The following is an 11,556-nucleotide window of genomic DNA, read 5'->3' on the forward strand; positions in this document are numbered from 1 at the left end:
TATATAACAGCCCACGTAGTATATAACAGCCAGGTAGTATATAGCACAGCCACATAGTATATAGCACAGCCCACTTAGTATATAGCACAGCAACATAGTATATAACAGCCCACGTAGTACTGTATATAGCATAGCCCACGTATTATATAGCACAGCCCACATAGTATATAACACAGCGACATAGTATACAGCACAGCCCACGCAGTATATAGCACAGCCACGTAGTATATAACAGCCCACATAGTATATAGCAACGTGGGCACCATATCCCTGTTAAAAAAAAGAATTAAAATAAAGTTATATACTCACCTTCCGGCGGCCCCTGGATCCAGCCCAGACCTTTAGCGATGCTCCTCGCGACGCTCCGTTCTCAGTAATGCCTTGCGGCAATAACCCATGATGATGTAGTGGTCTCGCAAGACTGCTACGTCATCTGGGGTCATTGCTGCAATGCATTCTTGGGTCCGGAGCGTGGTGAGGAGCAGGAAAGGCTGCCGCGGACGCCTGAAGGTGAGAATATAATGATTTTTTTTTATTATTATTAACATTATATGTTTTTACTATTGATGCTGCATAGGCAGCATCAATAGTAAAAAGTTGGTCACACTTTTTACTAATGGCAGCGTTAACGGACAGCGTTACACCGTGTTATGCCGCGGTGTAACGCAGTCTGTTTAACGGACTGCTAAAACGCTATGTGGGTGCTTACTGGAGGGGAGTATGGAGGGGGCACTGACTGGAGGGGAGTAGGGAGGGACCAATTCACGGCTGGACTGTGCTTGTCGCTGATTGGTCGCGCCCAGCCGGCCGCTACCAATCAGCGACCCGGGATTTCCGTTACAGACAGACAGACAAACAGACAGAAGTGGACCTTAGGCTACTTTCACACATCAGGTTTTCGCTGTCAGGCTAAATCCGGCTAAATTTCAAAAAAACGGATCCGGCGAATGTTGCCGCCAGATCCAGTTTTTTTCCCATAGACTTGCATTAGTGCCGGATGACATTGCGTTTCGTCCAGTTTTCGCCGGATCCGGCAAATCTGCCGTTTCCGGTTTCTGGAAAAAACGTCCATAGCAACGTTTTTTTGTCTCCGGCGAAAAAGCCGGAAGCGCCAGATCCAGCGATTCCGGCTGTTTGCTAGAATGGAAGCCTATGGGAGCCGGAAGGTGCCAGATGCAGAAAATGACGGATTCCGGCGCCGGATTCCAGTTTTTTAAACTGAGCATGCTCCATTTTTTTATCCAATAATCTAGATATGCTAGTCGGATCCGTCAAAAAAACGGATCCATCACATAAGTTTTTCACAATCTGCGTCACATCCGGTTTTTCCAACATTTGCTGGATTGTGCCTGATGCAAAAAACCTGATGAGTGAAAGTAGCCTTAGACAATTATACTGTATAGACCCTACAGAGAAATACTGCGTAAACCGGGATATACAAAAATGTTAATTTTATTGATACAATATAAAAGATTTTAATGACAGACATAAACAAGATGCTTAAAAGGTGAAAGCTACAAAAGGGGCCGCAGATCGGAGGCTAAACACATGCTAATGTAATTACCAATGTCCACATACTACATACAACGGTGTAAATAGCAAGTCCATAAATAGGAACAATATACTAAGCTGGTGGAGGACATCCAGCAACACCTAAAGCAGACATCAAAGAAATATAAAGGCTAAAGCCCTTTGGGGTGGTGGTGCCGCAGGTCTGAGGTAACTATGCTCTGCTTTAGCCTTTATATTTCTTTGATGTCTGCTTTAGGTGTTGCTGGATGTCCTCCACCAGCTTAGTATATTGTTCCTATTTATGGACTTGCTATTTACACCGTTGTATGTAGTATGTGGACATTGGTAATTACATTAGCATGTGTTTAGCCTCCGATCTGCGGCCCCTTTTGTAGCTTTCACCTTTTAAGCATCTTGTTTATGTCTGTCATTAAAATCTTTTATATTGTATCAATAAAATTAACATTTTTGTATATCCCGGTTTATGCAGTATTTCTCTGTTGGGTCTATATATTTGCTGCATGGGATTTTGTTATATCTAATCCCCCGATTGGGCACAGGTGTATTGTATTCACACACTGTGTATTGTGCATCATTATTGGTTTAAATTATACTGTATATATACAGTTAGGTCCATATACACTCACCGGCCACTTTATTAGGTACACCATGCTAGTAACGGGTTGGACCCCTTTTGCCTTCAGAACTGCCTCAATTCTTCGTGGCATAGATTCAACAAGGTGCTGGAAGCATTCCTCAGAGATTTTGGTCCATATTGACATGATGGCATCACACAGTTGCCGCAGATTTGTCGGCTGCACATCCCAAAGATGCTCCATACAAGGCAGGATGGATCCATGCTTTCATGTTGTTTACGCCAAATTCTGACCCTACCATCCGAATGTCGCAGCAGAAATCGAGACTCATCAGACCAAGCAACGTTTTTCCAATCTTCTACTGTCCAATTTCAATGAGCTTGTACAAATTGTAGCCTCAGTTTCCTGTTCTTAGCTGAAAGGAGTGGTACCCGGTGTGGTCTTCTGCTGCTGTAGCCCATCTGCCTCAAAGTTCGACGCACTGTGCGTTCAGAGATGCTCTTAGGCCTACCTTGGTTGTAACGGGTGGCGATTTGAGTCACTGTTGCCTTTCTATCAGCTCGAACCAGTCTGCCCATTCTCCTCTGACCTCTGGCATCAACAAGGCATTTCCGCCCACAGAACTGCCGCTCACTGGATTTTTTTTCTTTTTCGGACCATTCTCTGTAAACCCTAGAGATGGTTGTGCGTGAAAATCCCAGTAGATCAGCAGTTTCTGAAATACTCAGACCAGCCCTTCTGGCACCAACAACCATGCCACGTTCAAAGGCACTCAAATCACCTTTCTTCCCCATACTGATGCTCGGTTTGAACTGCAGGAGATTGTCTTGACCATGTCTACATGCCTAAATGCACTGAGTTGCCGCCATGTGATTGGCTGATTAGAAATTAAGTGTTAACAAGAAGTTGGACAGGTGTACCTAATAAAGTGGCCAGTGAGTGTATATTTGGACAGAGACAACATTTTTTCTGATTTTGGTTATAGACATTACCACAATGAATTTTAAACAAAACAATTAAGATGCAGTTGAAGTTCAGACTTTCAGCTTTCATTTGAGGGTATCCACATTAAAATTGGATGAAGGGTTTAGGAGTTTCAGCTCCTTAACATGTGCCACCCTGTTTTTAAAGGGACCAAAAGTAATTGGACAATTGACTCCAAGGCTATTTCATGGACAGGTGTGGGTAATCCCTTCGTTATGTCATTCTCAATTAAGCAGATAAAAGGCCTGGAGTTGATTTGAGTTGTGTTGCTTGCATTTGGAAGGTTTTGCTGTGAAGTAAACATGCGGTCAAAGGAGCTCTCCATGCAGGTGAAACAAGCCATCCTTAAGCTGCGAAAACAGAAAAAACCCATCCGAGAAATTGCTACAATATTAGGAGTGGCGAAATCTACAGTTTGGTACATCCTGAGAAAGAAAGAAAGCACTGGTGAACTCATCAATGCAAAAAGACATGGGCGCCCACGGAAGACAACAGTGGTGGATGATCGCAGAATAATCTCCATGGTGAAGAGAAACCCCTTCACAACAGCCAACCAAGTGAAGAACACTCTCCAGGAGGTAGGTGCATCAATATCCAAATCTACCATAAAGAGAAGACTGCATGAAAGTAAATACAGAGGGTTCACTGCACGGTGCAAGCCACTCATAAACATCAAGAATAAAAAGGCTAAAAAACATCTAAAAAAGCCAGCACAGTTCTGGAAGAACATTTTTTGGACAGATAAAACCAAGATCAACCTCTACCAGAATGATGGAAAGAGAAAAGTATGGCGAAGACGTGGTACAGCTCATGATCCAAAGCATACCACATCATCTGTAAAACACGGCGGAGGCAGTGTGATGGCTTGGGCATGCGTGGCTGCCAGTGGCACTGGGTGACTAGTGTTTATTGATGATGTGACACAGGACAGAAGCAGCCGAATGAATTCTGAGGTATTCAGAGACATACTGTGTGCTCAGATCCAGCCAAATGCAGCCAAACTGATTGGTCGTCGTTTCATACTACAGATGGACAATGAGCCAAAACATAAAGCCAAAGCAACCCAGGAGTTTATTAAAGCAAAGAAGTGGAATATTCCTGAATGGCCAAGTCAGTCACCTGATCTCAACCCAATTGAGCATGCATTTCACTTGTTAAAGATTAAACTTCAGACAGAAAGGCCCACAAACAAACAGCAACTGAAAACCACCGCAGTGAAGGCCTGGCAGAGCATCAAAAAGGAGGAAACACAGCGTCTGGTGATGTCCATGAGTAAAAGACTTCAGGCAGTCATTGCCAACAAAGGGTTTTCAACCAAGCACTAAAAATAAACATTTTATTTAAAATTATTGAATCTGTCCAATTACTTTTGGTCCCTTTAAAAACAGGGTGGCACATGTTAAGAAGCTGAAACTTCTAAACCCTTCATCCAATTTTAATGTGGATACCCTTAAATGAAAGCTGAAAGTCTGAACTTCAACTGCATCTGAATTGTTTTGTTTAAAATTCATTGTGTTAATGTCTATAACCAAAATAAGAAAAATGTTGTCTCTGTCCAAATATATATGGACCTAACTGTATATAGATCTTTAACAGAGAAGACCTAGATTTACAAGACAGCAGAAATTCCTATCTATATAATCGTCTAAAGGTACCTTCACACTAAACGATATCGCTAGCGATCCGTGACGTTGCAGCGTCCTGGATAGCGATATCGTTGTGTTTGACACGCAGCAGCGATCTGGATCCTGCTGTGATATCGCTGGTCGTTGAACAAAGTTCAGAACTTTATTTGGTCGTCAGACCGGCGTTTATCGTCGTGTTTGACACCAAAAGCAACGATACCAGCGATGTTTTACACTGGTAACCAGGGTAAACATCGGGTTACTAAGCGCAGGGCCGCGCTTAGTAACCCGATGTTTACCCTGGTTACCGGTGTAAAATGTAAAAAAAACAAACAGTACATACTCACCTTCGCGTCCCCCGGCGTCCGCTTCCCACACTGACTGAGCGCCGTAAAGTGAAAGTGAAAGTACAGCACAGCGGTGACGTCACCGCTCTGCTGTTAGGGCCGGCGCTCAGTCAGAGCAGGAAGCGGACGCCGGGGAACGCTAATGTAAGTATGTGCTGTTTGTTTTTTTTACATTTTACGCTGGTAACCAGGGTAAACATCGGGTTACTAAGCGCGGCCCTGCGCTTAGTAACCCGATGTTTACCCTGGTTACCCAGGGACCTCGGCATCGTTGGTCGCTGGAGAGCGGTCTGTGTGACAGCTCTCCAGCGATCAAACAGCGACGCTGCAGCGATCGGCATCGTTGTCGCTATCGCTGCAGCGTCGCTTAATGTGAAGGTACCTTAAGGGATACTTCCGTCTGTCTGTAACGGAAATCCCGCGACGCTGATTGGTCAATCAGCGACAGGCTTAGTCTGGCCGCGAATTGGCCCCTCCCTACTCTCCTCCAGTCAGTGCCCCCTTCCTACTCCCCTCCAGTCAGTGCCAGTGTTTCGCCCCATCCTGGACCAACTTTTTAATATTGATTCTGCCTATGCAGTATCACTAGTAAAAAAGATATAATGTTAAAAATAATAATAAAAAAAAAATTTGTGCTATTCTCACCTTCCGACGTCCACCGATGCGCGCGATGCAGCCGCCAGCTTCCGTTCCCAGAGATGCATTGTGAAATTACCCAGATGACTTAGTGGTCTCGCAAGACCGCTAAGTCATCTGGGTAATTTTGCAATGCATCTCTGGGAACGGAAGCTGACGGCCGCATCGCGCGCATCAGGACAGCTTCGGTGGACGTCGGAGGGTGAGTATATAACTATTTTTTTAATTTTAATTCTTGTATTTAGCAGGGATATGGTGCCCACACTGCTATATACTACGTGGGCTGTGTTATATACTGCGTGGGCTGTGTTATATACTATGTGGACTGTGTTCTATACTAAGTGGGCTGTGCTATATACTATGTGGGCTGTGCTATATACTACGTGGGCTGTGTTATATATTACATGGCTGTGTTATATACTACATGGGCTGTGTTATATACTGCCTGGCTGCTATATAATACGTGAGCAGTGTTATATAGTATGTGGGCTGTGTTATATACTGCATGGGCTGTGCTATATATTACGTGGGCTGTGTTATATACTGCATGGGCTGTGTTATATACTACGTGGGCTGTGTTATATACTGCCTGGCTGCTATATACTATGTGGGCAGTGTTATATACTACATGGGCTGTGTTATATACTGCGTGGGCTGTGTTATATACTATGTGGGCTGTTATATACTACATGGGCTGTGTTATATACTGCATGGGCCGTGTTATATACTACGTGGGCTGTGCTATATATTACGTGGGATGTGTTATGTACTGCCTGGCTGCAATATACTACATGGGCTGTGTTATATACTGCGTGGGCTGTGCTATATATTACGTGGGCTGTGTTATATACTGCCTGGCTGCTATATACTATGTGGCCTGTGTTATATACTACATGGGCTGTGTTATATACTACATGGGCTGTGCTATATATTACGTAGGCTGTGTTATATACTGCCTGGCTGCTATATACTACGTGGGCAGTGTTATATACTGCGTGGCCTGTGTTATATACTGCGTGGCCTGTGTTATATACTGCGTGGCCTGTGTTATATACTATGTGGGCTGTGTTATATACTATGTGGGCTGTGCTATATATTACGTGGGCTGTGTTATATACTGCCTGGCTGCAATATACTATGTGGGCAGTAATATATACTACATCACCTGTGTTATATACTGCGTGGGCTGTGCTATATATTACGTGGGCTGTGCTATATACTATGTGGCTGCTATATACTATGTGGCTGCTATATACTACGTGGCTGTGCTATATACTATGTGGCTGTCTGTGTTACGTGGGCTGTGCTATATACTATGTGGCTGCTATATACTATGTGGCTGGTATATACTATGTGACTGCTATATACTACGTGGCTGTGCTATATACCACGTGGCTGTGCTATATACTACGTGGCTGTGCTATATACTACGTGGCTGTGCTATATACTACATGGCTGTGTTATATACTACGTGGCTGTGCTAAGTGCGACGTACATACATACATATTCTAGAATACCCGATGCATGTTATATACTATGTGGGCAGTGTTATATACTGCCTGGCTGCTATATACTGTGTGGGCAGTGTTAAATACTGCTTGGGCTGTGTTATATACTATGTGTCCTGTGTTATATACTGCGTAGGCTGTGCTATATACTACATGGCTGCTATATACTATGTGGCTGTGCTATATACTACATGGCTGTCTGTGTTATGTGGGCTGTGATATATAGTATGTGGCTGCTATATAGTATGTGGCTGTGCTATATACTATGTGGCTGTGCTATATGCTATGTGGCTGTGCTATATACTACGTGGCTGTGCTATAAACTACATGGCTGTCTGTGTTATATACTACGTGGCTGTGTTATATACTACGTAGCTGTGCTATATACTACGTGGCTGTGCTAAGCGCAACATACATACATACATATTCTAGAATACCCGATACGTTGGAATCTGGCCACCATCTAGTACAGCATAACTGACATTAATTTTTACATTACGTTTCTCATTGCCAAAGATGTGTTATTCTAATGCCAGGAAAGATCTGGGTAGTCCCTTGGGCTGTTCCTCAGTACCACCTTCTTTTTCCCACCGACTACTAAGATCTCCCACCTCACACAGACTTTTACCCAGGTATATTTCTTTCAGTGTTTCTGAGAAAATATAGATAGAAGATCCAACGCTGACCCAAACCCTTCCCTTCCCCTGGCTATTTTTTCCCTGCGTCCCTCCACATGATTGACAGGTCTCTCCCAACTCCTGTAAAGTCACCTGGAGTGGTGCTGGGAAAAGTCAGCTGGGGGCAGCCTCGGACTAGCCTTGCGTTTCAAAAAAAACTGTGATTATTTATTAGTGCCATAAGTCACGGGATTGTACGTGATTTTAAAATATGACTACTTTCTTTTAACAACATTGCCACACCTGTCCACAGGTTGTGTGTGGTACTGCAGTTCAGCCCCATTTACTTTGACTGCTGCAATACTACAAAGCATGGACAGGTCTGGCTCTGCGATTTGGAGGTAAATACACAATCAAGTAAACAAATGGTTTAGAAAATCAATTTTCATAGATGTCCTTGGGGACTATTTTTAATGGATGCGAGAATTGGGTTCCACTGTTTGGTATCCTCATAAGTTTAGAGATTAGAGGGCAATACAAAGAGCGCTGCTCTATCTGCAATACGTGTCCGCACTACACAACTAATATATTTGAATGGGCAATGTGTAATGCTTAGTTTATCCTCTGGGTGTGCTGCGGGAAAATTGATCACTTAATGCCAAGTTTGCCCAAAGGTTACAGCTGATTGCTGGAGGGCACTTTGTAATCTTCTCATTATCATGGCATTATTTTGCCAAGTAGGAATTGTTTAAAGGAGAGAATCCCTTTAAGTAAAAAAAAATCCTGATGAATAGAAAATAATGACTATAACATAATGAGCTGAATTCTATTGAAAATAAATTCAAAGGTTTTTTTTTTTATCTTCATTTTCAAGCAATAGTCAATAATCTTCTTTTTATCTCATCTGGCATTAATAAAAGATGCACTGTGCTTGTGTACCGCTATCTGATGCTGACATTACCCGCGCCGGCACAACCTGCAGTGCTTTGAGATGCACAGTTGGCAGGTGAGGCGGCAGTATAAAGAGATTCCTGCTCATTGACATTCCCAACGGGTCTCCTCTCCGCTCCATACTCCAGCAGTGTTTTCCCAGCCATCAAAACCCATTAGCTCAGCTGTGGGGCTGCTCGAGAAGATACTCGATAAAGGAGGGGTGAGACCTGAGCACTCGAGGAGCAGATGTAGGAGTTTGCATGTGGGGAAATTATTAGCCGCGAATTCATCGGGGAGCGCCGGCATTAGAAACTGAGCTCTGAGCAAACAGATATAATCTCACAGTCAACACATCTGTCTCCATCTCCTTATGTGTGAGAGTCCTTATTAGCCAGAACTGCAGAATCAAGAACCTCCATGACCTCATGTTGGGGGGCCATAGATGCCATCATGTAAGGCAACAGTGGAAATCTGACTCTAAACATTTCCATCATGGTCACCAGTCCTGGAATGTCATAGCCCTATATGTAAGACCAGGATACTCATGATATTCTTCAACAGAAGGGGTGCACAACTTTTTGGGAGCATCAATATTTGATTGTGCTAATTGAAGGGAACTGATAAGTTATTGGGATGACCAGTGACGATCTAATGTGCATGGGGAGTTTCCTGATCGAGCATGTTGGAATCCAACATGCCCATAGGCATGAGGCTTATGCCACTTTTCATGTTAAAGGGGCATTCCACTTTTAGGAAAGTGCTCTAAAATAGCAAAGAGCAGGTTCTCACCCACGCACCTTTTATCTCCACTCCCGGCTTATTCCTGCTGCTTGAGTTTTGGTGTCAACCACAGCACAGCCACTGAGTTCAGTGATTGGCTGCAGCAGTGATGCTGCATCAAAGGGAATCTTTTCAATAAAAAAAAGTTTACCTCTTCATCTCTGCTGCCAGCATCTGTCCAGTATTTGCGGATTAACCCTTCGTCTGCTGTAAGCATGACAAACTCCCCTCTGGACTTGCAATTTCTAGACAAGCTACACTTCCTCAGTTCCTATGTTTGTCTACACCCATGGCTCGATTTCTGGTGTGTCCTGCATCCTTTGCCTGCCTTCTGTCCAGCTTACCATGTGGTCCTAGTCCTCGTTATTCCACATGCCATCGCCTTCGGTCCGTCTACCCTGATCTGTGGCTTTAGTGAATTCTCCTACCTAGGTGAGTCCTAAAGTGTCACATACACAGTAGATGGTTATCAGCCAAATGATAGTATGGCTGATTGTTCAGCGGGCTCTCCCATATTTAGGAGCACTCACTCTGTCGAGTGCTCCTTTATCCTCTAAGAGATAGGTGCCACCAGATATATCTGGCGGTAGCATATTTGTGGGCAGTGAGGCACCGGTAACAGCAGCTGACCAAGCGGCCACTATGAGGCCCATGAGTCTGGCGCTGGGCCCCCCTCTCTGGCATCACACTTGTGCATCCTGAACGCAAATATAGTTGAAAGCAGTGATGGAATAGGGAGCAGTCAGCTACCTCCTCCATCCTTTTTCCTTTGCATCTGGCGTTACTACATCACCAACGCTGTCCCGAGATGTGCAGAGCTTCATATTACATGCTGCAGAGACCGAAGCAGCGACTGAATGGGCAAACATTTTTTTTATACCAAGGAGTACATTGTGGGGTTACTATAGTATTTGGAGGGCTATGTGGGGTCCATCATAATGTGTCGAGGGATGTGACGGCCATTATACCATATAGAAGGCCACCATACTGTGTGGAGGCATCCTATTGTGTGGCAGGACAGTGCCAGGGACACCCTTTTGTGTGTGGGGGCTATCATACAGTGTTTATATCACTGGGGGGGTGTCATACTTTCTGGGGCAGCAGGGGACTGTAGGGTCTTTCGTGGGTTTGAAGGGTACTGTGGAGAAATTCTTCATACTGTGTTTGTATAGCACTTGTTGGCATCATACTTTAATGGGGCCATAAAAGGGAAATTTTAGTGTGTGTGAACACTAAGGGGCTTCAATATGAGAAAAAATAGTTTGTACGGGCTGCAAAGTTGTGAGATATGCTCTCCTCTAAGCCCATTGAATTATTTTTGGGGGAACGGGGTCAATTAGGACATCTGCTATTGGGCCGCCATGATTTTTATGTTCTCTTCTGTCTCAGGGAGAACAACAATAAAGGCATGTGGGATCCTCAACTCCCCCAACAATCAATGGTCCAGGGTCACATCCATGTTAGATTGTCGCCAAATACATCGACATTGGCAGGTTCAGACAACATTAGTCTAATGTGTATAGGGGCTTAACAGATGGCTTACTCTATACACTATTTCTGCACCATGACAGACCTTCATAGCAGCTCTTATTTCATAGAGGAAAACTTTTTACTTCTCCTGTCTATCTCTGTATATCTCTCCCATTGTTTTAATGAGTGCTGTTCCCTTTCTGTCTGCCTGATGTCTAAGTTAAAGTATGAAGAATTCAAGTAGAAATATTTCCGGGAATAACTGCAGAGGACACAAAGGGGACGTTCGTGAGGCTTCAGACAAGTGGGTTGAAGCTACGAGACAGTCAGAGCTGAGAAGTGAAATTACATCAGCGAATGAAAGAAGTATTGTCTATAAATATATATATCTTTAGACTGATAATAACTAGGCCCACACAAACAAGTATACACTGAGCGATTCGTGCAGATCATCATTTCTTAAGCTCTTTTAGACAATCTGCAGAGTTGAGTCATCATAAGCATCAAATAACCAATGGATTTTGTTTCGACTACAAAAAGCTGTCAGA

This window comes from Ranitomeya variabilis, chromosome 4, assembly GCF_051348905.1.
Source record: "Ranitomeya variabilis isolate aRanVar5 chromosome 4, aRanVar5.hap1, whole genome shotgun sequence".
Lineage (NCBI taxonomy): Eukaryota > Metazoa > Chordata > Amphibia > Anura > Dendrobatidae > Ranitomeya > Ranitomeya variabilis.